The sequence below is a fragment of the Furipterus horrens genome, unplaced genomic scaffold, assembly GCF_987537825.1.
Source record: "Furipterus horrens unplaced genomic scaffold, mFurHor1.1.pri manual_scaffold_3, whole genome shotgun sequence".
Lineage (NCBI taxonomy): Eukaryota > Metazoa > Chordata > Mammalia > Chiroptera > Furipteridae > Furipterus > Furipterus horrens.
This window is the reverse complement of record NW_028327173.1, coordinates 105,305,334-105,332,618: the sequence shown is the minus strand read 5'-3', so window position 1 is coordinate 105,332,618 and position 27,285 is coordinate 105,305,334. Positions and strand designations below refer to the sequence as shown.

Here is a 27,285-nt window from a genome sequence, read left to right as displayed (position 1 = left end):
GCAGATAAAGCGCTTCCCAGACAAGGGAAAGCTAAAAGAGTTCATCATCACCAAGCCATTATTATATGAAATGTCAAAGGGACTTAAGAAAAAGAAGATCAACACTATGAACATTAAAATGACAACAACTCACAACTATCAACAACTGAATCTAAAAAATAAGAACAAAATCCAACTAAGCAAACCAGAATAGGAACAGAATCGTAGGTGTGGGGATCATTTGGAGGGTTATCAGCTGGGAGAGGGAAGATGAAGAAATGGGGAAATGGTGCAGGGACTAAGAAGCATAATTGGTTGGTACAAAATAGACAGGGGAAAATTAAGAATAATATAAGAAAGGGTGAAGCCAAAGAACTTATATGCATGACCCATGGACACGAACTAAGGAGGGGGGGTGGGACTGCTGGAGGGAAGGAGGGTATTGGGCAGAGGGGGACAAAGGGAAAAAAATTGGGACTACTGTAACAACATAATCAATAAAATATACTTAAAAAAATAAAAATAATGACTGAGGATGTTATTTTAAACAATGAGATTCAAGAAGCCTTATGAACTCCAAGCAGGATAAATTAAAATAATTCTACATTGAGCACATTATGGTATAACTTCAGAACCAGAGACAAAAATTTTTTAAAGATTTTATTTATTTATTTTTACAGAGAGGGGAAGGGGGGGAGGAAGAGAGGAAGAGAAGCATCAATGTGTGGTTGCCTCTCATGTGCCCCCAACTGGCAACCCAGGCATGTGCCCTGACTGGGAATCAAACCAGCAACCCATGGTTTGCAGGCTGGCACTCAATCCACTGTACCACACCAGCCAGGTTCCTAAGACTCTCCTTGTTTTTTTCAATTCTTTTATCTTCATTCTATACTGGTTGACTGTTTATTTCTTCCTTATGTTCCAACTAATGGATTTGAACCCCGGTTTCCTTCCCATCACCATTGCCATACTCAATAATTTCTGTAAGCATCGTTATCATCAGTGTTTTGAACTCTGCATCTGTTAAGTTGGCTATCTCCTCCTCGCTTAGTTCTCCCTCTGGAGTCTTGATCTGCTCTATATTTTGGGCCATACTTTTCTGTCTCCTCAACTTGACAGCCTCCTGCATTTAGATAGAGCTGTAGCACCTGTTACATTGTAAGGGGTAGAGCCTTAGATATTCATCAGTAAGGGATGACCTTGTGGTGCTGTATGTGGGGGAGGGGTCAGAGAAGGAACAATGCCACTTGCCCCTTTTCCAGTTATTTCCCCTGCTTCCTGTATGTGACTGGCACCCCTCTAGCTATTGTCCTGGTGATGGTTCCCAGAGTGAATAGGTTTGCATACATCCTAGGACCATGGGAGCCCTCTAAATGGACTCTCCTGAGAGACCGGCAATTTATTCCTCTACCCCAACCCCAATGGTTTTCACAGTCAGAAGCAATGAGGCTTTATTTTTCCTGGCGCTGGAACCATGAGCTGTGCCATCTGGCCTGGGACTAGAATCGCTCCCCAGGTGTCCCTCCTGGCTTTTATAAAGTGTGATTGCTCATTATGCCTGCTCTCTGCAGCCACTGCTGCCACCGCTGTCACCACACCACATCCTCTCTGCCCCGGCTCCGCCCCTCCTACCGATCTGGATGAGTATTACTTCTTTATATCTTTGTTTGTTGGACTTCCATGCAGTTCAATTTTCTCGTAGTTCTGACTGTTTTTTGTTTTGAGGTAGATGTAATCCTTGTGATTGTGGAAGGAGCCAAAGCATGTCTATCTACACCTCCATCTTGGCTGGAATAAATCAACAAAGGTTTTTAAATCTTAAAAGTGTTAGAGAAAAAATTCAGATTGCTTCAAAAGAGGAACTTCTATGTTGATAACTAAGTTCTCAACAGAAATGACAGGAACCATGAGACCATATAATGACATTTTCCATGTACTAAAAGAAAATAACTGCAGATTCAAGTTTAATACATAGCAAAAATATTGTCAGAAAATAAGGTAAAATAAAGACATTTCAGACAAACCGAGAGAATTTGTAACTAGCAGACCTAAGAGGTACTTTTCAGGGAGAAGGCAACCTATCCAAAACAGAAGATCAGGTACACTATAGGGGTTAAATATATATATATATATATAACCATATACATCTAATCTATCTAAATGAGTATTTTTACCTCGTTTTAAATGGAAAATTTATACCTATACAGGTGTAAAGAAAATGCTATAATAATCCATCACTTATTTTGAATAATTACCAACATCTTGCTTCCTCTATACTCCTCACACCCTGCTTACATTGGATTATTTAAAACAAATCCCAAGCTTCAAATAACATCATCTATAAAAAATTCAGTATGTAATCTTTAATACAACAATTCCTTTTTTAACAAAAGCACAAGACTTTATTATACTAAAAAGTAAAACTAACGATAATGTCTTAAAATTATCAAATATCCAGTCATTTCATCATTCAAAGTTTCTAATTTATGTCTCATTTTTTAGACGAATAATCAAACCAAGATTCTTAAAATATCCATTTACTGTATTTGATTAATTGTGTTCCTTGTGTCTGTTCTTTAAACAAAATGTAAAATTAAAAAACACCCTCTTTTACCTTGGAAATTTTAAATGCAAATAAAAGTAAGAAAAATAGAATCATGGACCTAATGAGACATAGGGTGGGTACAAAGAGCTTTATCCTCCAAATATTGGGGATCTGTTCTCTGATTGCTTATTGCTACTCCTGATCACCAAGGTGCAAACAGAGACAGGCAGCCATTGTTGTTGCACCTCCTCCATTGCTGCAAGGCCCTCCCCCTCTGGCTGAAGTGACTTCCAGAAGATTTCGAGGATTGGAATCCTTTTTCTCCACTTAAATTTGACTTTTCCCCTTTCAGGAGCCAGACATTTGAAAACAACTAGAAGATTAGAACATTCAAAAACAAACAACTTCATATGCAGGGGAAATTCATATATCTATGTTTCCCTCCCACCCTTTATCCCTCCCTTCTCTCTCTCTAAAAATAAATTTTAAAAATTTTTAAAAAGATTCTCTCCCTATTTTAACCTTTGGCATTTTAATTATAATGTGTCTTGGAGTGGGCCTCTTTGCATCCATCTTGTTTGCAACTCTCTGTGCTTCCTGGACTTGCATGTCTATTTCCTTCACCAAATTAGGGAAGTTTTCTTTCATTATTTTTTCAAATAGATTTCCAATTCCTTGCTCTTTCTCTTCCCCTTCTACACCCTTATAATGCAAATGTTGGACCTCTTGAAGTTGTCCCAGAGGCTGTTTATATTATCCATTTGTTTGTTTTTTAATTCTTTTTTCTTTTTGTTGTTCTGATTGGTTGTTTCTTTGCTTATGTTCCAAATCATTGATTTGATTCTCAGTTTCATCTACCCTACAGTTGTTTCCCTGCCAATTGTTTTTTATTTCAATTAGTGACTCCTTCACTTCTGATTGGATCTTTTTCATGCTGTTGAAATCCTTACCAAGTTCCTTGACCATACTTTTTTTTTTAAGTATATTTTATTATGTTGTTACAGTAATTCCAATTTTTTTACCCTTTGCTCCCCTCTGCCCAGTACCCTCCTTCCTTCCAGCAATTCCATCCCCCTTAGTTCATGTCCATGGGTTGTGCATATAAGTTCTCTGGCTTCACCCTTTACTATATTATTCTTAACTTCCCCCTGTCTATTTTGTACCAACCAATTATGCTTCTTAATCCCTGCACCATATCCCCATTTCTCTCCCTCCCTTTCTCAGCTGATAATCCTCCAAATGATCCCCATACCTATGATTCTGTTTCTATTCTGGTTTGCTTAGTTGGATTTTGTTTTTATTTTTTAGAGTCAGTTGATAGTTGTGAGTTTGTTGTCATTTTAGCGTTCATAGTTTTGGTCTTCTTTTTCTTAAGTAAGTCCCTTTGACATTTCATACAATAATGGCTTGGTGATGATGAATTCCTTTAGCTTCACCTTGTCTGGGAAGCACTTCATCTGCCCTTCCATTCCAAATGATAGCCTTGCTGGATAGAGTAGTCCTGGTTGCAGGTTGCCTTTTATCACATTGAATACTGCTTGCCAGTCCCTTCCTGCCTGCAAAGTGTCCTCTGAGAAATTAGCTGATAGTCCTATAGGCACCCCCCTGTAGGCAACTCTCCGCCTGTCTCTTGCTACCCCCAGGACTCTCTCTTTATCTTTCACCTTTGGCATCTCAATCATGATGAATCCTGGTGTGATCCCCTCTGGGTCCAGCTCGCCCGGGACCCTCCATGCTCCTGGACCTGTATGTCCATCTCCTTCGCAAAATTTGGGAAGTTTTCCTCATTTTTTTCAATTCTTGCTTCCTCATTCTGCACTGGTTGACAGTTTTTTTCTTCCTTATGTTCCAAATGATTGATTTGAACCCCAGTTTCCTTCCCTTCACCATTGCTGTTGTGTGGATTTTCCTTCGTTTCACTTAGCACAGCCTTCACTTCTCTTATGCGGTTGCCGTACTCAAGCATATCTGTCAAGCCTGTGAGCATCTTTATCACCAATGTTTTGAATTCTGCATCTCTTAGGTTGTCTGTCTCCTCATCTGTTAGGTTGGCTATCTCCTCTTTATTTAATTCTCCCACTGGAACCTTGATTCATTTCCCCTTTGGGCCTTACTTCTCTGTCTCCTCATTCTGACAGGCTCCTGTGTTTGTTTGCCTCCGAGTCCCAGGTAGAGCTGTTGCTCCTGTTACATTGTAAGGGGTGGAGCCTTAAGGATTCGTCATCGCAGGGCGGCCTGTTTCACTACGTTGTGGCGCTGTATGTGGGGGAGGGATTCTAGAGGGAACAATGCCACCTGCCCAGCACTCGCCCCTTTTCCAGGTACCTCTCCTACTTCCACACCAGACTGGTGCCTCTCTAGCTGCTGCCCTGGCCATCGTTCCCAGAGTGGGTGGTTCCATGGATGTTCAAGGACAGTGGGGGCCTGTTAAACAAGTGGACTCTGCTGAGAGACCAGCAGTTTCTGCCTACACCCCAACCCCCACTGGTCTGCACAGTCAGATGCAATGAGGCTTGATTTTCCCTGGTGCTGGGACTATGAGCTTCGAGGGCCAGTGAGGAGCTGGGAGCACTCCCCAGGTATGCCTCCCGACTTTTTAAAACATGTGACTGCTCTTTCTGCCGGCTTGCCGCTGCTTCTGCCATCACACCACATCCTCTCTGCCCTGGCTCCGCTCCTCCTATCTGTCTGGATGGGTATTTCTTCTTTATATCTTTGTTTGCTGGACTTCCATGTAGTTTGGTTTTCTGGAACTTCTGGTTGTTTCTAGTTTTGAGGTAGTCATATTCCTTCTTAGTTGTGGAGGGAGATGCAGCATGTCTGTCTACGCCTCCATCTTGGCCGGAAGTCTTCCTTGACCATTCTATTCTTATAACCAATGTTTTGAACTGTGCATCTGAAGAATTGCTTATCTTCCTATTGTTTAGCTCTTTTTCTGGAGTTTTTATCTGTTCTTTCATTTGGGCCATGTTTCTTTGTCTCCTTGTTTTGGCAGCCTCCCTGTGCTTGTTTCTATGTATTAGGTAGAGCTGCTTTGACTCTGTGTCTTGGTAGTAGACTCTGTGTCTAATGTAGTAGGTATCCTGTAGGGGCCAGTGGCACAGCATCCCCTATCACCCAAACTCGGTACCGAGGTGCACCCTTCATGTGGACTAAGTATATTCCTCTTGCACTTGAGCCTTGTTTGCTGTTGGCAGATCAATGGGAGGGATTTACCCAGGCCATTCAGCTGCACGGATTGGCTATGACCACTGACCAGAAACCTGTGCCCTCTGTGGGGGATCAGTTGTGCAGGGGCAGGGTAGTGGTGCTCCAATGTGGTCTGCAGCTGTCCACGGGGTGCACTGGCCCTGGGAAACCCCAAGGTCACCTCCTACCTGTGTTCTGCCCGAAGCCACCCTACCTGAGATATAAAGCCATCTGAGATGGCTGCTACTTGTGCTGGGCTTGGAAATTCCCAGGTGAAGCCAAGCTGTGAATCTAAGCTGACTGCTGCTAGTGCCAGGCCTGGGGGGGGGTGGTCACCAAAGCCAGCTGTTGCTTGTTTGAGAGGATTTAGGAAGTTTGAAGCATGAGCCAAGACCAGTCATTCATATGGGAAAGCAGCGTGGATGGGCCCATAAACTGGGTGGGGTGGAGTCTCTGGGGATCTCCAATGTGGGTCAAACAGTGTTAGCCAGGTTGATGGAGTCTCAGATATGTCATCAGCCTGCTGGTTCTGTGAGGAGAGGATTTAGAAAAGGGACAATGGCCTCTGCTTGCCCTGATGCCAGACACTTCAGTTTTTCCCTGTACACAACTCATGCCTTTCAAGCTGCTACCCTGATGCTGGAGCCCTGAGGGAGTGAGTCTGAGTAGGTGAGTCCATGTGTGGGTTCTTTAAGAGGAACTGCTTTGGGCCCCAGAAGTTTTTCCACCAACTCAATCCCCACTAGTTTTTGTGGGGACTTATCTTCCTAGCACTAGAACCCTGTGCTTGGGGGCCTGGCGTGGGGCTGAGACTCCTCATTCCTGAGATATCCCTCCTGAATTTTTGTTCCCCACACGTGAGTGAGGGACCAGCTTGTTCCACATCTGCATCTCTCCTACCGGTCTGGATGGATGTGGTTTCTTTAACTCCGTAGTTATCAGACTTCCATTCAACTGCATTTCTGACAGTTCTGATTGACGGTAGTTCTATATTTTAGTTGTAATTTTGATGTGGTTGTGCAATGAGGTGAGCCATGTCTACCTATGCCACCATCTTGATGGGAAGTCCAGTCATTTAAAAGACTTTGTGTAGTATATCTGCCATCATATCTTTTACAGGAAAAGATTCTTTTGATGATTTTTTGGTTTGTTTTGATAAGTCTATACTTCCTGTATCTTTTTATGCCTTGGAATTTGTTTTGTTAAACACTGGAAATTTGAATAATAATGTGGTAACTCTTGAAATCAGATTCTTCCCCTTCCCCAGCATTTGCTTTTCTATTATTGTTTTTCTTAATTATGTTTTTTGAAGAAAGTCTGTAGGCTGTCTCTGTGCCAAGAATCAGCCCAATGTGTAACTTGTCTTCTCAGATCTCTTCTAAGCCTTTCCTTGGGCATGCACAGTAACTTTCTATAACATCAATTGGTTGCCTCTTGCATGTCCCCAATTGGGAACCTGGCCTGCAACCCAGGCATGTGTCCTGACCAGGAATCAAACCAGCAACCTTTTAGTTTTCAGGCTGGCACTCAATCCACTAAGCCACAACAGCCAGGGTGAAAGAGGGGATCTTAAAAGCAGCAAGAAAAAAGAAGTTATTTACCTACAGGGGTGTCCCCATAAGACTGTCAGCTGATTTCTCTAAAGTAACTTTACAGGCTAGAAGGGATTGGCAAGAAATAATCAAAGTCATGAAAAGCAGTGACCTATAGCCCAGATTGCTCTACCCAGCAAAGATGTCATTTAGAATTCTGAGGCTGTGCTGCCTCCAAAGCCCCAGCTTGGTTGGAAACTTCTCTGTCCAGCAGAGATTTCACAACCATGGTGGAACAAGTTTATCCAGGACACTGTATTTTGTCTGGGGGGGGAAAGGAGGTGGCTGTTCCCTCTAGTGGAGAAAGCACAAGACCTCCATACCCCATGGTTTTTATTGAGAAGGGTATACATGGGAGATACAAGGTCAAAATTCATAAATCATCAGTACCTTTTAGGCACCTGGATTACAGTTGACAGTTACAGATTACAAGTATCAATATAGAGGACACAGTGACCAGTCTGCACCAGGGTCTATTAAACATCTTGACTCCACACTGGCTTTAGGTGCAAGGTTTCACACATTCCTTACTAGAGATTGTTTATAGTTAACTAAGAGATAAGAAATGCAGAGCAAGCTCTAAAGCATAATATGCATTCTTTAAACCCAATTCCCATGGGAACCCTCTGAGTGGCCTTCAGTCCTGTCTGCCTCAACCTTCCAGTTTTCTGTTGAGACTTAAAGGCCTCCTGGGGGGATCTGGCTCATGGCTTGGGCTACAATTCCCAAAACCGCAAGGAGCAGTTCCCCACATCTCCCTCTTTCTTTCTTTCTTTCTTTTTTTTTTTTATAACACTTATAGTAAAAAGGCCTATAAAACTTGCTGCTTGCTTTTCTCGAATATGATTACAGGTAAACAGCTTACAGACACATCAGAGGACATAGAGTATAACAATGACTAATAAATATTCAGCTGTTCCTATTATCCATATAAGTAAATTTAGTTATTGAAACCAATTTTTAAGGTTAAGCCACTGAAGGTTTTCACTTAGGGTTTGAAACACTTTTTGCTCAGCAAGTTGCTTAATGTCCATAAGCTGTTGATGGAGTTCAAATTGTAGCCAGTCAATTTGGCCTTTAAGATTGGTAGAAAATGCCCCTCGAAGATGATGCTGGATGTCTGCCCAGAAATGTTCGCTGGAGTTCCATTTCAGGGACCTAACAGAGTTTTGAAAACCCTGAGTCACAGGTGAGCTGTTGTCTGGTAACCAGGGCATCCTGTCGTTCCCCCAGCCACAGTACGGCTGATTCCATGGCTGAGAGTCAGGCTAGGATTTCCTGATTAATGCAGGTCTGCAACAGGATGTCATAGGGACCAGTCTGTTGTTTAGCCCGCAGCTGTTCAGGGTCTTGAGTCTTCCAGGTCGTCAATAAGACTTGGTCCCTGGTTGGAGTGGGTGTAGGGGTTTGTCAGGCGGATAGGTAAACCTGTAATGAGCAAACTTGTACAAAATGGCTAATTTACATAATAACTTACAAACCAGACTTTGAGTCTGTAAGACTGTGGAGAAACCCAGTCACAGGGCCTTTGCTGGAATGATAGCATTTTTGATGGTGTCACAAGCCTATGACTTTTTGCGTGTAAAGCAGAGACAAGCCTATTTCTGTAATTGAGGGGTTAAACAGTGGCAGCTATTCCTTGGGAGGATGTTGGGGGTGTAGAGTGCCCCCTGTTCCTGCTTTGAAGCTAGATAAAGAGAAATAATTTAATTTTTAGTGATTACTGCATTCTTTTAATGTGCTTAAAAGTGGGTTGTTTTCATTATCTAGCAACCTTGACAATTTTCACAGAGGCTAGAGAAGGCAGGGGAGATAGCAAGCTTTGCACAGCTTGTTCCTGGGACTGCAGCTTCTAGATTTAAAATTTATAATGCTTTTAAGAATTATATGGTTATTTTTCCTTCTTATTTCTTTTTTACTTTCACTTCTGTTTTTGAGTTACCCACTCCAATGTCTTTTCTTCCCATGCTATGCATGATCTCTTTCCTTTATTGCTTCTTATTTCTTCCTTTTTCCTTACTTTATTTTTCCTTTCCTTTTCCCTATACAATTCTTTTTCAACTTGCACAGACCATCTATTATCTACTGGGACTTTCTGAATCTTTTTGACACAACATTCCAAAAGAAACATAATACATTTTTAAAAATTTAAACCCAATTAGGTTGCTAAATTAGTTAGATTCTTTGAGGAGGACTCCATACTCCCCCTTTTTTGTTTTTTAAGAAGATTTTTAAAGGTGTGGCGGGTTATGTAGCCTGGTTTATTATCAGTTTTTATTTGCTGTGGTCAGCCTAAGAAACTAAATGCCTCGAGCCAATGTACTTGAATATGCTTGGCTGATTTTCCTGCAAAAGCGGAGGCGTGCAACACCTCAGAGTAAGTATTTATTGATATATGGAGTTTTTTAAAGGGGGATAATGATTGACATTTGTTTTTTAAATTACTTGGGGGCCAATCCTTGAGGGTTGGTCCCACTGCTGGGTGGCGCCGCACCCAGTGCCTGGCAGTTTGTGCATTCCCAGATAATTCACTTAGGTTGAGAACAGGGAATGCAAAATTTTTTGAGAAGTGTCTGAAAATTTTGGTGGTAAAATTAATGAGAGGCAACTGCCTTTTGGAAGGTAGTTAATACACTGACTAAGGTGTTAACACATTCGTTGCCTTTTGCCATAGGGCCTGGAAGACCTGAATGAGAGCAAATGTGGGTGACAAATATGGGATGTGCTTTCCTGTCAATCAAACTTTGTAAAGTTAGGAATAAACTAAGTAACTGGGGATCTATAGACTCCTTAAGTAAAGCTTGATCTATGTGGAGTATAGTATACATTGTATAGCTAGTATTATAGATTAGATTTAGGGGTTTATTTGGCCATTGTTGGAGGGCCATAATGGCTCCAGAGAGTTCAGCTCTCTGGGTGGATGAGTGATTGTGGGTTACACAATCTTTTTAACTCTGTCCTTTCCTCCATGTAATAGCTGCTTTTCCAGTTTTTTGTTTTTTTTTTTTAATTTATAAAGATAGTATTTGCTTCAGATATTGGGGTAGGACTAATTTTACTTTTAATATGTAAATTTAGTTGACAAATATTTTGTAAAAGTTTATTTGAAGGAAGATTGATTTCGAGGTTTTTTTGTAAAATTTTATTTGACAAAGCTTTCCAAGTATTTTAAAATGTATTAAGCCTGATTGGTCTAGAGTTTTCTTCTCTGGGTAAGAAGAAAATAATAAATCCTTGAGATATTTCAAGGGCCCTTTGAAATACCCCAAGGCTATAAGAAAGCCTTTTAAATCTTGGAAATTTTGTCAACTAAGGAATATATATTATGAAATGATATTTCACTATTCACTTAAAGTGATAATAAAAGGTATATGGTATTAATATAGGCTGACAAAAATTCAGTTCTTAGCATTGAGAGACATGAATTTTTAATATTAACTATTTAAGTAAAATACCACAATATATAATTATTTTATTAAACAGAACCTTAGTTTTTAGGCCATTATAGGAAAAACTTTTTTACAGTTTTTCTGTCAAGGTTTGGGTCAGGCAGGAGTAGGCAGACCTGTGTCAGCCAGTGGACCTGTGTCAGCCAGCAAAGGTGGCAAGAGACATTGTGGCTTTCCAGGATCCCAGAGGGAAGGGATTCGCAGAGCTGATCGTTTGGCAATGCTTCACATATTCCCCTCTCCCTCCCCCTTTCCTACTTCTATCGTGGCTGTGGCACCTTTTAAGCCTGAGTTATTTTCCTTACTTTCCCTTTGTTTTTCTGAGACTGCAGTGCTTTGAGCCACAGCAGTATGCAGTAAATTAATCAGATGTTTTTCCTTAATTTGTCATCTAACTCCTTTTATTAGTTGCTGTAGCAATAAAAAATAAAGCTCTTGTTTTTTGGATAACCCTGATCCCATTCTTTCATGGATAGTGGGTCCCTTTTTGTCAGTTTTGGTTTCGCCCTTTTCCCCTCCCTCTCGTTTAAAGTGGACCAGTAATTTTCCTGATTCTAACCTAGGGATTAATTGGTGTAGTGGGTCGGAGTGTGCTGCTTGTGAGAAGGGTTCCCAAGGGTGTCACCCTTTGGTCATTCCTACCTCTCTTACACGCCTCAGTTTCTCTCCCAGTCATCTAAAACAACTGGAAGGGCTTGGAGTGCTGAATGACCAATTCTTATTTTGCACATCCCCGGACAAGCCAAGAATTATATTACTGTGAGTGGAATTCCCTACGAGGCCACTACACGTCTCGGGGATTGACCCCAGATACCTCTGCTAAGTCCCAACTCACATAGGGACAACCAAGAATCCAAACCATAGGGAGGAAGTGCCTCTTATCTTCAGACCTTGGTCATTCCCGGAGCCCTCATATAAATCCTATTTCTGGCCTAACGCTTCTCTCGCTCTCATATAATTCTATTCAGGGGGAGACACCACAAGGGTTGAGCAGTGAGTGCTTGTGACCGTGTTCCTAATATTGCATGGATTTTTTTTTCTTTTTTCTTTTTCTTTTTTACATGCATGGGCTTTGATTTCAGCTGGCACAAGCCTAGTGTTCTAACCTGGTCCATGAACCAGCTTATCCTTTCATGGGAGTCTTACAAACAGCAAGTGCCCTATCGGCTTATTACATGCTTGTCCCATGCCCGTAAGATTGTGGCAATTTATTGAACGAGAGAAGCCAAAATGGTCCTTTAGTAAGTGAAGGAGACAAAGGCGAAACCAAAACCTCTGCTAGAGAGAGGAGCGGAAAGAAGAAAAATCCTCCCTTCCCTATCTTAACCACACAGGCAGCCTTTTCCAGAAAGAGCCTGGGGCTGCAATCCCTTACCGTGAGCAGAGGTGCCAAAATTCCTGTCTGTGTAGTGTGGCCGTCCGTGGTCAGGCTCTTGGACCCAAAGCTGTTCCAGGTATCACTTTTCTTGAGTGCCCCATGTTGGGGGCCAGATGAGGCTGTGCTGCCTCCAATGCCCTGGCTCAGTTGGAAACTTCTCTGTCCAGCAGAGGTTTCATGACTACGGCGGAACAAATTTATCCAGGACACTGTATTTTATCTGGGGTGGGGGGTGGGGAGGAGGTGGCTGTTCTCTCTCGTGGAGAAAGCGCAAGAGCTCCGTACCCCATGCTTTTTATTGAGAAGGGTATGCATGGGAGATACAAGATCAAAATTCATAAATCATCAATACCTTTTAGGTGCCTGCATTACAGTTGACAGTTACAGATTACAAGTACAGTATCAATATAGAGGGCACAGTGACCAGTCTGTGTCAGGGTCTATTAAACAACTTGATGCTGCACTGGCATTAGGTGCAGGATTTCATACATTCCTTGCTAGAAATCGTTATAGTTAACTAAGAGATAAGAACAGAAAAGCAAGCTCTAAAGCATAATATGTATTCTTTAAACCAAATTCCCATGGGAACCCTCTGAGTGGCCTTTGGTCCTGTCTGCTTCAGCCTTCCAGTTTTCTGTTGAGACTTAAAGGCCTCCTGTGGGGGCCTGGCTCACAGCTTCGGCTACAATTCCCAAAATCACAATAAGCAGTCCCCGCAGAATTGAAGGGCTGATGAAAGAGCTTCCCAGAGAAGAAAAAACTAAAGGAGTTCATCATCACCAAACCATTATTATATGAAATGTCAAAGAAACTTATTTTTTTTAAAGATTATATTTATTTTTTAGAGAGAGAGTAAGGGAGGGACAGAGAGAGACATCAATGTGCGAGAGAAACATCGAACAGTTGCCTCTTGCATACCCCCCAACTGGGGACCTGGCCTTCAACCCAGGCATGTGCCCTGACCAGTAATCAAACTGGTGACTCTTTGGTCCACAGGTCAGCGTTCAATCCAAATCCAATGAGCCACACCAGCCAGTACTAAAGAAACTTATTTAAGAAAAATATCAAAACTATGAACAATAAAATGGCAATAAATACATATCTATCAGCAATTGAATTTTTAAAAAACTAAGAAAACAAGAACAGAAGCACAATCTTGGATACAGAGAGCATTTTGATGGTTGCCAGATGGGAGGGTTGTGTTGGGGAATGGGTGGAGAGGTGAGGGGATTAAGAAGTACAAATAGGTAGTTACAGAATAGCCATGGATGTAAAGTACAGTACAGGAAGTGGAAATAAACAATGGTGTGGGGATTACCTGAGGGAGTGGTGGGTGCTGGGTGGAGAAGGGCAAAAGAGGAAAAATCAGGACAACTGTAATACCATAAACAATAAAATATAATTTAAAGAAAAGAAAAATTACTGTCTTAAAAATGCTCAGAAAACTAAAAGATGTGGAGAAAGACCAGAAAATGGTGTGTTAATAAAATAGAAACCTCAATAAAGAGGTAGAAAATCTAAAAAGAAACTAAAAAGAAATTCTGGAGCTGAAAAATATAAAAATTTAATGGAAAATTTACTACAGGGATTCAAATGCAGGTTTGAGCAGGCAAAATGAAAAATCGGTGTACTTGGAAACTTTGGGTGAAAATGGCAGAGTAGGTAAATGCTGTGCTCACCTCCTCCCACACCACATCAAAATTACAATTATAGAACAACCAACCCTTGAGAACCATCTGAAGACTTGCTGAACAGAACTTTTATAACTAAGGATATAAAGAAGTCACATTGAAGGCCCTGGCTGCTGTGGCTCAGTGGATTGAGCGTCGACCTGCAAACCAAGTGTCACTGGTTTGATTCCCAGTCAGGGCACATGACTAGGTTGCACGTCAGGTCCCCAGTTGGGGGCATGAGTGAGAGGCAACCACATAGTGATGTTTCTCTTCCTCTCTTTCTCTTTTCCCCTCTCTCTAAAAATAAATAAACAAATAAATAAATTATTTTTTTTAAAAAAGAAGAAGCCACATTGAGATGGTAGGAGGGGTAGTGTGGGGGACAGACAGACATGGGGAGATGTGGGAAGCAGACAGGCTTGGCTCGAAAGACTCTGACCGCTGTGTGGAGCTGCCCCCAGCTGGGCCCTTAGCCGGCAGGTTGTCTTCCAGGCCTGCTGTGAATCCCACCCTCTGGGGAGGTTTAAAGATAGAATAGAAATACAAAGTGGCTTTTAAGGAAAAGGGAACCTGCTCTGTTTTTCTCTGTAAAGGCTCAAATCCTTGTCAGTAAAATGTGAAGAACACAGCGATTAAGTAAGAGGAAGTGTTTTTGACCTTGTGTAAAATACCTGGACATTTCAACCCTGTATTGATCTGCATTTCCCTTTCCCTACCATTTGGGGAAGTGCTGCATATTTTCCGTAAGTACTTCTGCATGCGGAAAGTGGATAAAAACCCGGGCTAATAAAGAAATGGGGGCAATTTTCCACTAGAGAAAACCCCTTCCCTTCCTTCCTCAGATGGAGAGTGTCTGAGTAGTTTCTTCACCCACTCCGAGGGACCCAGAGTCTCTCAGGGTAGATCTGTGAAAGAGGCTGATTCCACACCCACATGTGGTAAAGACTGTAGAGGGATATCTCAACTGTAGAGGTTCCCCCTGAGGAGTGAGGAGTGCCCAGTCTGACACCGGACTCCCCAACCTAGAGCATCAGTACCAGAAGAAGAGTGCCCACAACATCTGGCTGTGAAATTCAGCAGGGATTCCATCCCCATGAGATAGAATGCTGCTGCGGATGCAGGCATCCTCTTAAAGGGACTGGGCAGTCTTGCTTGCTCACAAACACTCACCCTAACCTCTGTCAAAAACTCAGAAGCTTGAAGAATACCAGGGACATACGGGGAGAAACTGAATTGTCTGGCTTTAAGACAAGGGCTGGAGGGGCTCTTTCCTGAGCAGAAGTGCTGGCAGATGCTATTGTTCCTTTGTTGAGCCCCCTGCCCCAACCAAGAGCCAGCAGGCAGAGGCAGGTGCCAAATCCGAGTCTCCATCAATTTAGCTAACACCTCTCATACCACCCTGCTGATTCCCTGAGACCCCGCCCCACCCAACACAGGGCACCAGCCCAAATCAATTTCAGCAGCTGTCCTCACATACCCCAAACAAGCGCAGCTGGCCTCAGCATGCCCTATATCTCTTGCTAAGTGTCCCCAATACTGGCACTAGTGGCCTCAGTTCAGAGTATAGCTTCTCCCAAGTGCCTTCAAGACTAGCACAGGAAGCTACCAAACTCAGGTCACTTTGTAGCTTCTATCAGGTGGCTCTAGGCTGGGCACAGGTAGTAGCTGACCAGGCCCTGAAGCACCTCCCAAGAGGCCCAGAACCAACACACCCAGTGGTCAACTTCAGGCCACACCAGAGCACAACCCAATTAGCTCCACAAATGACACACCCAAAGGGTGAATTTAGCAGGCACCAGAGGCCCACTAAAGTGAATCTCACTCTGTGGGAGTAGCCCATGCACAACAGCTTATCCACTTTAGTCATGACCAGTCCTTACAGTCAATCAGCCTGAGAGTCAATCCCACCCACTGATGTTCCAATAGCAGTAAGAGCTCAACGAAAATAGAGGGCACGCACAACCCACACAAGGGACACCCCTGGAGCACCCGGCTCAGGTGAACAGGGAGACTGCACTACTGGACCCCAAAGGACATCGACTACATAGGGCCACTCTGACAACACTGGGCAACACAGGAAATATACCTAATACACAGAAACAAGCACAGGGAGGCAGCCAAAATGAGGAGACAAAGAAACATGGCCTAAATGAAAGAGGCAATCAATCTACCAGATATAGAGTTAAACACACTTGTTATAAGGATGCTCAATTAACTTACAGGAAGAATAGATTATCTCACTGAGAACTTACACAAAGAGACAGAAACCATAAAGAAGAACCAGGGTTGCGATTCCCAGTGAGGGCACATGCCCAGGTTGCAGTCCAGGGAACCACAAATTGATGTTTCTCTCCCTCTATTTCTCCCTCCTTTCCCCTCACTCTAAAAATAAATAAAATAAAATAAAGAAGAAGCAGTAAAAATGAAGAATATAATAACTAAAAGAAAGAATACATGAGATGGAATAAACATCAGCTTAGATGAAGCAGAGTATAGAATCAGCAATTTGGAAGACAAAGCAATGGAAAACAACCAAATGGAAGAGCAAATAGGAAAAAGCAACTTTAAAAAATGAGGATAGCCCTGGTTGGTGTGGCTCAGTGGATTGAGTGCCAGCCTATGAATCAAAGGGTCGCCAGTTCAATTCTTAGGGCACATGCCTAGGTGGCAGGCCAGGTCGCCAATTGGGGGCACACAAGACACAACCACACACTGATGTCTCTCTCCTTCTCTTTCTTCCTTCCTTCCCCTCTCTCTAAAAATAAATAAACAAAATATTTTAAAAATAAAAATAAAAGAGAGGATAGTTTAAGGAACCTCTGGGAAAATATCAAGAATAACAACATCTGCATCACAGGGGCACCAGAAGCACAAGAGAGAGCAAGGGATTGAGACCTATGGAAAAAATTAATGACAGAAAACTTACTTAACTGAGTGAAGGAAATAAACATGCAAGTCCAGGAAGTGCAGGGTCCCAAACAAGATGAACCCAAAGAGGTCCATACCAAGATACATAATTAAAATGCAAAAGGTTAGTTACAAAGAGAGAATATTAAAAGTAGCAAGAAAAAGGAAATTACTTAACTATCGGGAGCTCCCATAAAACTGTCAGCTGATTTCTCAATAGAAACTTTGCAGGCCAGAAGGGATTGGCAAGAAATATTCAAAGTGATGAAAAGCAAGAACATATAACCAATAAATATTACTCTATTCAGCAATATTGCCATTTAGAATGGAAAGAGACATAAAAAGCTTCTCAGACAAGAAAAGCCTAATGGAATTCATCATCATTAAACAGTATTACAAGAAATGTTAAAGGGACTTCTTTAAGGAAAAGGAGGAAAAAGATAAAAATATGAGTAAAAAAATGGCAATAACTACATACCTATCAATACTTACTTTAAATGTACATGGATTAAATGCTCCAATAGAAGGATATAGGGGCCCTGGCTGATGTGGCTCAGTGGATTGAGCACCGGCCTGCAAACCAAAGGCTCCCTGGTTCGATTCCCAGTCAGAGGCACATGCCTGGGTTGCAGGCCAGGTCTCCAGTCGAGGGCGTGAAAAAAGCAACCACACATTGATGTTTCTCTCCCTCTCTTTCTCCCTTCCTTCCCCTCTGTCTAAAAATAAATACATAAAATATTTTAAAAAGAGACATAGGATGATTAAATGAATTAGAAAACAAGGCCCATGTATATACTGCCTACCAGAGGCCAACTTCAGACTGAAAGACACACACCAACTGAAAGTAAAGGGATGGAAAAAGATTTTCAGGGGAAATTCTGGCTAAGATGATGGCATAGGTAAACACAGCACACATCAAAACTACAACTAAAATACAGAACAACCATCACTCAGAACCATCAGACAACTATGGAATTAAAGAGGCCACATCCATCCAGAAGGGAAGGAGGGGCAAAGATGCAGAACGGGCTGGTCACACATCCACGAGTGGTGAATAAAAATTTGGGAGGGATATTTTGGAACAAGGAGTCCCAGCCCCAAACCAGGTCCCCCAGCCCAGGGTTCCAGTGCTAGGAAGATAAGTCCCCATAAATTCTGGCTGCAAAGGCAAGCAGGTATAGAGTCGGTGGACGAAACTTCTGGAGTCCCAAGCAGTTCCCCTTAAAGAACCCACACACGGACTTACTCAGATTTACTCTCTCTGAGCTCCAGCACCAGGGTAGCAGCTGGAAAGACACAAGGGACATATAGGGAGGAACTGCAGTGTCTGGCATTAAGGCTAAAGCTGAATGACAGTTTCAGACAGAAAGGTGGGAAGAAGCCATTGTCCCTTTCTGAGCCCTCCCCCCACAGAGCTACAGAGCTGGCAGGTGGGTGCCATACCTGATACTCCATTAACCTGGCTAACACTGATTGCCCTGTCCTGGAGAGCCCCAGAGACTCCATCCCCTCCAATTTACAGGCCCACCTAAACTGTTAACCGTGACTTTTCCATATGAATAGCTGGTCTTGGATTATACTTCACACCTTCCTAAATCCTATCAAACAAACAACAGCTGGCCTCAGTGGGTCCCCAAGCTCCATACCTATTGCTAAGAGGCCCCAGGCCTGGCAGTAGGAGAGCCAGCCTAGATTTGTTACAGAAACAGGGGAGTCCAAAAATCCCCAGAGTTTGCGGCTGGGGGATGGGGAGAAGGAAGCTGTTTTCAGAATGCCTCCACATGCCTGAGGCTGGTGGCTAGTGTCTTTCTTATGCAAAATGGCTTGGATGCTTCCAAGGCCTCAGGTAGATGGGAGGGGTCTTGAACCAGGGGATGGTGTGGAAAAAGCACACAGAGCCTATGTAAGGTTCTATGAATGGTCAGAACTGTTTGCAACACCCACTGCGCCAGAGGACGCAGTCAGGGATATATAAGCAGCTGCGGACATTTTAGCTCTCTCTCACTCTCCTGAGCTCCCTCCATGTGGCTTGGAGGAGGGGGCCTCCAGACTGCTTTAAGAAGAGGCTCTCGCCATGCGGTTTTGAGGAGAGGAGATCCATGCAGTTTGCAGGAAGAAGGTAATTTACAAGGAGGCTGAGAATCCAGGCGGTTCTGCATTGAGAGCTGGAGGGCACCACAGCACAGAAAGGACCTCCCCAATCAGAACTGAGTGATTGGCAGCTGCTGGTAAAGCTGAACTGTGTTTGGATAGTAGGGAAACGGTGTTTCTGACCTTCCTGAGACTGGCCAGGTTTGGTAGGGGGGAGGCAAGGATATGTGTTTATGGGTCTTTTAAAGGACATAAGACTTAACAGCAGAAATCCGCGAATAAGCTAAATCTATATAACTGTTAAATAAACAATTCTTTTTCTTTTCACTAAACTCTGGTATTGAGAGTTATAATTCTGGAAGTGGGCAATTGGGCCCCTAACTAAAGAGTCCGTGGGTTTGTTTTCAATTGGAGCAGCCCAGGGGTTCTGTAACAGATTCACAGTTTGGCTTTGCCTGAGGATCTCCAATCCTAGCACAAGTAGCAGATATCTCAGACTGCTTTCTTGCTTATGCAGGGTGTCCCCAGGAAGAACACAGGTAGGGGCTGATGTTGGTCTGTACCACCTGGAAAACCCATGAGCCTGCATACCCAGTGGACAGCTACAGACCACCATCCTGACCCTGTAGAGCTGATCCTCCACAGATGGCAGAGATTAGTGGTTAGTGGTCACAGCCAGTCCTAGCAGCTGACTGGCCTGGGTAAATCCCTCTCATTGATCTGACAACAGCAACCAAGGCTCAACTACAAGGGGAGGGTCTACTCAGCCCACACAAAGTGAGCACCTTGAGTACACAGCTTAGGTGCTTGGGGAGGCTGTGCCACTGGATCCTACAGGACATCTACTATGTTAGAACATGATACCAGGGCAGAAAGTCATAGCAGCTCTACCTATTACATAGAAACAAACACAGGGAGGCTGCTAAAATGAAGAGACAAAGAAACATGGCCCAAATCAAAGAACAGATCAAAACTCCAGAAAAAGAGCTAAACACAAAAGATCTATCAGATGCAGAGTTCAAAACGCTGGTTATAAGGATGCTCAAGGAACTTAGTGAGGACATCAACAGCACAAAAAAGATCCAATCAGAAGTGAAGTATTAACTAATTCAAATAGAGCAATTTACAGAGAAACAACAGTACAGTAGATGAAACTGAGAATCAAATCAATGACTTGGAGCATAAGGAAGCAAAAAACAACCAATCACTAAAACAAAAAGAAAAAAGAATCCATAAAAATGAGAATAGTGTAAGCTGCCTCTGGGACAACTTCAAGCATAAGAATATTTACATCATAAGGGTGCCAGAAGGAAAAGAGAAAGCGCAAGAAATTGGAAATATATTTGAAAAAATAATGAAAGAAAACTCTAATTTGGTGAAGAAAATAGACATGTAAGTCCAGGCAGCAGAGGGTCCAAACAAGATGGATGCAAAGAAGCCCACTCCAAGACATGTCATAATTAAAATCCCAAAGATTAAAGATAAAGAGAGAATCTGAAAAGTAGTAAGAGAAGTTATTTACCTACAGGGGCATCCCCATTAGACTGTCAGCTGATTTTTTAAAAGAAACTTTTCAGGCTAGTAGAGATTGGCCAGAAATATTCAAAGCAATAAAAAGCAGGAACCTACGGCCAAGATTGCTCTGCCCAGCAAAGATATCATTTAGAATTGATGGTAGATAAAGAGCTTCCCAGACAAGAAAAAACTAAAGGAGTTCATCATTACCCAACCATTATTATATGAAATGTTAAAGGGACTTACTTAAGAAAAGGAAGAAGACCAAAGCTATGAACAATAAAATGACAATAAATACATATCTATCAACAGTTAAGTCTAAAAAACAAAGTAAATGAGAAGAATAGAGATAGAATCATGGATACAGAGAGCATTTTGATGGTTGCCAGATGGAAGGGGGCTGTGGAGAAATGGGTAGAGAGGTAAGGGGATTAGGAAATACAAATAGGTAGTTACAATATAGCCATGGGGATGTAAAGCACAGTATAGGAAATGGAGTAGCCAAAGGACTTATATGCATGACCCATGGACATGAATAATGGTGTGGGGATTGCCTGAAGGAGTGTGGGTTGCTGGGTGGAGGGGGGGCTAAGGGGAAAAAATCAGGACAACTTTAATAGAATAATCAATAAAATTATTACAAAAAATAAATAAATAAAAGAAAATAGTCACAGGGATGTAAAGTACAGCACAGGGAATATAGTCAATATTGTAATAACTATGTTTGTAAGTTATGTAATAATGTCCAACCACCATATTGTACACTTGAGACTAATATTGAATGTCAACTGTAGTTAAGAAATGAAAAAAAAAAATTAAACTTGAAGATAAGACACTGGAAATTGTCAAAGCTGAGGAACAGAAAGAAAACAGATTGAGGAAATGATAACACAGCTTAAGGGACTTGTGGGACACCTTCAAGCCAACCAACATATGCATCATGTGAGTTCAGAAGGGGAAGAGAGAGAGGAAGAGGCAGAGAGACCATCTGAGGAAACAATGGCTGGAAACATCCCAAATTTGTTGAAATACATGAATAAAAACACCCAGGGAGTTCAACAAACTCCACATAAGAGGAACTCAAAATTGATCACATAGAAACACATTACAATCAAACTTTCAAAAACCAAAGACAAAGAAAGAATTTTGAAAGCACCAAGAGAGAAGCAAATCATCACATATTAGGAATCCTTGAGATTTTCTGCTGATTTTCATCAGAAACTTTGGGTGCCAGAAGACAGTGCGGCTATATATTCAAAGTGCTAAAAGAAAAAAACAAACAAACCGTCAATCAAGAATCCTATATTTGGCAAACTGTCCTCAAAAATAAAGGGGAAATCAAGAAATTCCCAGAAAAACAAAAGCTGAGGGAGTTCATGCCTACAAGAAATGCTCAAGGGAGTCCTGCAAGGTTAAATGAAAGGATGTTAGACAGTAACTTCAAGCTGTATGGAGAAATAAAGATCTCACTAAAGGTAAATACATGGGCAATTATAAAAGCTAGTGTTATTGTAAGGATGGCTTATAACTTCACTTTTCTTTTACCTGATTTAAGAGACTATTACAGGCTGCTGCTTGAACCTAAGTCTTGGCATGTCACCTTTCCCCTTGAACAACATGAGTTTCAGCACTTGCTCCAGCTTCTCCACAAACTATTGGATGCTGGGTTTCATGTAGTCACCCAGCCGTCAGGTTTGGCTGGTGAGCAGGCACTGGGGGCTTAGGCTTCCAGATATCCATGTCCCACTCCATCAGAGTGTGGGGTAGCTGGGGGTCTGGGGGCCTGGCTGTGGGGATTAACAGAGGTCTTGTGGGCATAATGGGCATCCAAAGCAAGAAGGAGACTATGCAATGCCTGAATAACTTCCTGGCCTCCTACCTGAGAGGGTGAGGAACCTGAGGGCTGATAATCAGAGACTGGAGAGCAAAATATGGGAACACTTGGAGATGAAGGGACCCACGTCAGATACTGGGGGCATTATTTCAAGACCATAGAAGACTTGAGGGCTCAGATTTTTGCAAGTTCTATGAACAATGCCTGCATTGTTCTGCAGATTGGCAATGTCTATCTTGCTGCTGCTGATTTCAGAGTCAAGTATGAGATGAAGCTGGCCATACACCAGTCCATGGAGAGTGACATCGATGGGCTCTGAAAGATCACTGATGACACCGATATCACTCGGCTACAGATGGAAACAGAAATTGAGGCTCTCAAGGAGGAGCTACTCTTCATAAAAAAGAATCATGATGAGGAAGTAAATGGTCTATGATGCCAACTCTAAGTTGACTGTGGAGTTGGATGCCCCCAAATCTCAGGACCTCAGCAAGATCATGGTGGACATTCAGGCCCAGTATGACGAGCTGTCTTGGAAGAACCGAGAGGAACTAGACAAGTCCTGGTCCCAGCAGATTGAGGACAGCATAACAGTGGTCACTTTGCAGACCTCGCAGATGCTGAGATAGGAGCTGCTGAGATGACACTCACAGAGCTGAGACATACAGTCCAGTGCTTGGAATTAGATCTGGACTCCATGAGAAATCTGAAGGCCAGCTTGGAGAACAGCCTGAAGGAGGTGGAGATGTGCTATGCCAGGCAAATGGAATGGCTCCATGGGATCCTGCTGCACCTGGACTCAGGGCTGGCCCAGACCTGGGCAGAGTGGCAGTGCCAGACGCAGGAGTACAAGGCCCTGCTGAACATCAAGGTCAAGCTGGAGGCTGAGATCACCACCTACCGCCACTTGCTGGAAGAAGGGGAGGACTTCAATCTTGGTGATGCCCTGGACAACACCCATTTCACACAATCCATCCAAAATACCACTACCTGTAGGACTGTAGATGGAAAAGTGGTGTCTGAGGCTAATGACACAAAAGTTTTGAGGTGTTAAAGGAAGCAGAAGTGGGGCAGCTCTTGGTGGGAGGCAGAAAACCAATAAAAAGTTCAAAGAGCAAAGAAAAAAACAATTACTAGTGTAAAAGTTAGTATTACTGTAACTTTGATATGTAACTCCAAATCTTTTTTCTACATAATTTATGAAACTAAAGCATTTAAAATAATTATTAGTTTATATTTTGGGGCACACAATGTATGAAGATATAATTTTGTGACATCAACACTGAAAAACGTTGGGGCAATTTGTAAAGGAAAAAGGTTGCTGTGTGTTATTGAAGTTAAGTTGGTTTAAATTCAAAGTAAAGTGTTATAATTTTAAGATTTCAAATATAATCCTTATGGTAATTACAAAGAAAATAAGTTTAGAATATACACAGAAGGAAATGAGAAAGGAATGTAACATTATAAAAAATCAACTAAATAGAAAAGACAATAGCAGTGCAGGAAATGAGGGACAAAAAAATAGGACATATAAAAGTAAATAGCATAATGACAGAAGTCCCTCCTTAACAGTAATTACTTCAACTATAAATGGGTTAAACTCTAGAATTAAAAGATAAATATCAGAATGGGTAAAAACACATGATCCAACTACAGTATTCCCTCACTTATCGCGGGTATTATGTTCTAGATGCCCCCCACCCCCCCGCAATAGGTGAAAATCCGTGAAGTAGGAACCTTACATTTATTTTAGTATTTATATATATTTTAAGGCTTTATAAGCCCTTCCCACACACTTATAAACTGTTCCCACTCCCTTATTAACCTTTTCCACACTTTTATAAACACTACTTATGTTCTTAAACATATTCTACACTCTTAAACCTACGTAACTTTAACATACACATACTGTACCACAAAATCCCGCGATATAGTGAAAAATCCGCGATAAATAATTAAATATAATATTTTTAAAAATCCCGTGATAAGTGAGGCCGCGATAAGTGAACCATGATATAGAGAGGGACTACTGTATATGCTGTCTACATTTGAGATCCAAAGACACAAACAGTTGAAGCAAAAGGATGGAAAAAGATATTCCATGCAAGTAGTAACCAAAAGAGATTTGGGGTGGATATACTAATAGTAACCAAATAGACTTTAAATCAAAAAAGGTTACAAGAGACAAGGAAGGACATTATATATAAATAAAAGGTTCAATGCAGCAAAAAGATAAAACATTTATAATATTTATGCACCTAATGACAGGCCTCCAAAATATATGAAGCAAAAACTGACTGAATTGAAGGGAGAAACAGACAGTTCTAAAGTAATAGTTGGAGGCTTCAAACCCCACTCACAATAATAGATAGAACTGAACAGAAGATAAGTTAGCAAATAGAGGACCTAAATAACACAATAAAGCAACTAGATCTAACAGTCATATACAAAACACTCTACCCAACAACAAAATACATGTTCTTATCAAATGCACATGGGCCATTTTCCAGGATTAACCATTTGTTAGGGCACAAGCTAAGCCTCAACATGTTTAAAAAGATAGATGTCATACAAATTATCTTCTCTGACCACAACAGGATGAATTTAGATATCAATAACAAAAGGAAAACTGGAAAATTCACAAAATTATTTATTTATTTTTTTAAGTGAACATATCCTTAAGATTTTTTTGGATAATAAAACCAAAAATGAAGCTTAGAACCAGATCACTTGGCCCTTTCTCTTCTTATCTCCTCCAAGTTTAAAATGCTTGCATCTCTTAATACCCAAAATTCTCTTAGATCTGCAGTTGGGCTCAAGACTTTCAAGCCTCAGCACAATCTTCTTTGAAGTTTTAGCCTTTTCTTCGGAAAATTGGCTTAGTCTGCCCACCATAGCCACTCTGCTTCCTGTCATAATGCCCCTTTCCCCGCGCATACAGAGAATCCTTGCCCTTCTTGTACTGTGTTACTTTGTGGGGCTGATGCTTGCCACCCTTCTTACAGAAAGTCCAGTCAGTTTTTAGGAATGTTCATCGTGTTTGTGAGAGCACTATAAGCATGAAAAGCTAAACAGCACACCTTTAAACAACCGATGGATCAAAGAAGAAATCACAAGTGAAATTAGAAAACATTTAGAAAAGAGCGAAAATAAAAACACAACATACCAAAACTTATGGGATTCGGAGAAAGTGGAGCTAAGGGGGAATTTGTGGCTACAAAGGCTTACATTGAGAAACAAAAAAGATTTCACATAAAAAACCCTAACTTTACATCTTAAGGAACCAGAAAAATAAGAACAAACTAAGCCCAAAGCTAGTAGAAAACAAAGATTAAAGCTGAGATAAATGAAATAGAAAATGGAAATATAAAGAAAAATTCATAAAACAAAAATTGGTTCTTAAAAAAAAAAAAAAAATCAACAATATTTACCTGGCAGGGGAGCTACCATGATCACAAAGGCGGTTTTCCCAGGGCGAGGCTTATCCATTGCACTCCAGATGTGCTGACCCCTGTGACTTCCCCAAATGTGGGAAACTCGACTGCATGATTTGTGGTAGAGGAGGACTGCGTTTGTGCTCTCCCCTAAGAAAAAAAGAGAAAAAAATCAACAAAACTGACAAAACTTTTGCTAGGTAGACCAAGAGAAAAGGAGAGAAGACTTAAATTATTAAAGTCAGAAATGGAAGTGAGGACAGTCCTACCAATTCTACAGAAATATAAGGGATTATAAGAGTGGTATGACAATTCTATGCCAAAAAACTGGATAACTTAGATGAAGTGGAAAAATTCCTAGAAACATAAAACCTACCATGATTAAATAATGAAGAAATAGAAAATTTGAATGGACTTATAATTAGCAAATTGACTGGGATTAAAAAAAAAAAACTCTCCCAACAGAACTTAAGGAAAGGTAGAGGTGTAGATAGACACATTTCGCCTCCTCATGCAACCACAGAAAGAATTGCAACCAGATCTCAAAACTAATAACACCCAGAACATCAGAAAATCAAACTGTATGGAAGTCCAACAACCAAGGATTTACAGAAGACACATTCATCCAGATGAGTATGAGGGCTGGAGTTGCAGAGATGGGTGGAGAGGTGGTGTAGTGCAGAAAGGCAGTGGCAGCAGTAGCAGCAGTGGAACGGATGGGAGGGATACCTTGGGAGCAAGTGATCCCAGCCCCAAGCCAGACCACAAAGCCCAGGGTTCCAACACCGGGAAGTTAGGCCCCGACTACCACTGGCTGTAAAAACCAGTGGGGACTGGGGTGGTGGAAGAAACTGCTGGATTTTTGCTTCTTAAAGGGCCAGCATGGTCTCAGAACATATCCAAACCCACCAATTCTGGGATTCACGACTGGGGCAGCAACTGGAAGGGCAACAGTCACACAAAGAGAGGGTGTAAAGTGACTGGAAATGGGGCAAGTGCCAAGTGAATTGCCAGAAGCCAGGCGGCAGCATTGTCCCATCTTCAAGCGCTCCCAACACAGCCACAAAGTGATGAAGCAGGTTGCCCCGCACTGGGAGTTACCTAAGGCCCTGCTCCACACAATTTACAGGTGTCTTTGAAACACAGGCCATGCTACTAAGACAGGGAGTAAAAACAGCTCTACCTAATACACAGAAACAAACACAGGAAGGCTGCCATATTGAGGAGACAAAGGAGTATGGCCCAAATAAAAGAACAGAACAAAACCCCAGAAAAAGAACTAAACGAAATGGAGACAGCCAACCTATCAGATGCAGAGTTCTAAACACTAGTTATCAGGATACTCAGAGAACTCATTGAGTATGGCAAAAATAAATAAATAAATAAATAAATGAAGGTTTACACTAAGTGAAATAAAGAATAATCTACAGAAAACCAACAGAGAAAGGAAGGTAGCCAGGATTTAAACCAAAAATTCAGAACATAAGAAGAGATAAACATTCAACCAAAATAAAGGAAGAAACAAGAATTCCAAAAAATGAGGATAAGCTTGGGAACCTCTGGGACATCTCCAAATGTGCCAACATTCAAATCATAGGGGTGCCAGAAGGAGAAGAGGAAGAGCAAGAAATTGAAAACTTATGTGAAAAAATGAAAGGAAACTTCCTTAATTTGGCAAAGGAAATAAACATGCAAGTCC

At 41.8% G+C, this 27,285-nt stretch overlaps 1 non-coding gene and 2 pseudogenes across 1 annotated transcript; 2 read left to right on the top strand and 1 right to left on the bottom strand.

Moving 5' to 3' along the window:
• Window positions 1-22,056: 22,056 nt before the first annotated feature.
• Window positions 22,057-23,206, top strand: LOC150015643 (keratin, type I cytoskeletal 18 pseudogene; annotated as a pseudogene).
• A 1,661-nt stretch (window positions 23,207-24,867) lies between these two features.
• Window positions 24,868-25,171, bottom strand: LOC150015642 (large ribosomal subunit protein eL42-like; annotated as a pseudogene).
• Window positions 25,172-25,575: 404 nt separating this feature from the next.
• Window positions 25,576-25,739, top strand: LOC150015641 (U1 spliceosomal RNA). The gene has a single exon (XR_016510274.1). It is a non-coding gene; the product is annotated as a U1 spliceosomal RNA (small nuclear RNA).
• Window positions 25,740-27,285: the final 1,546 nt, after the last annotated feature.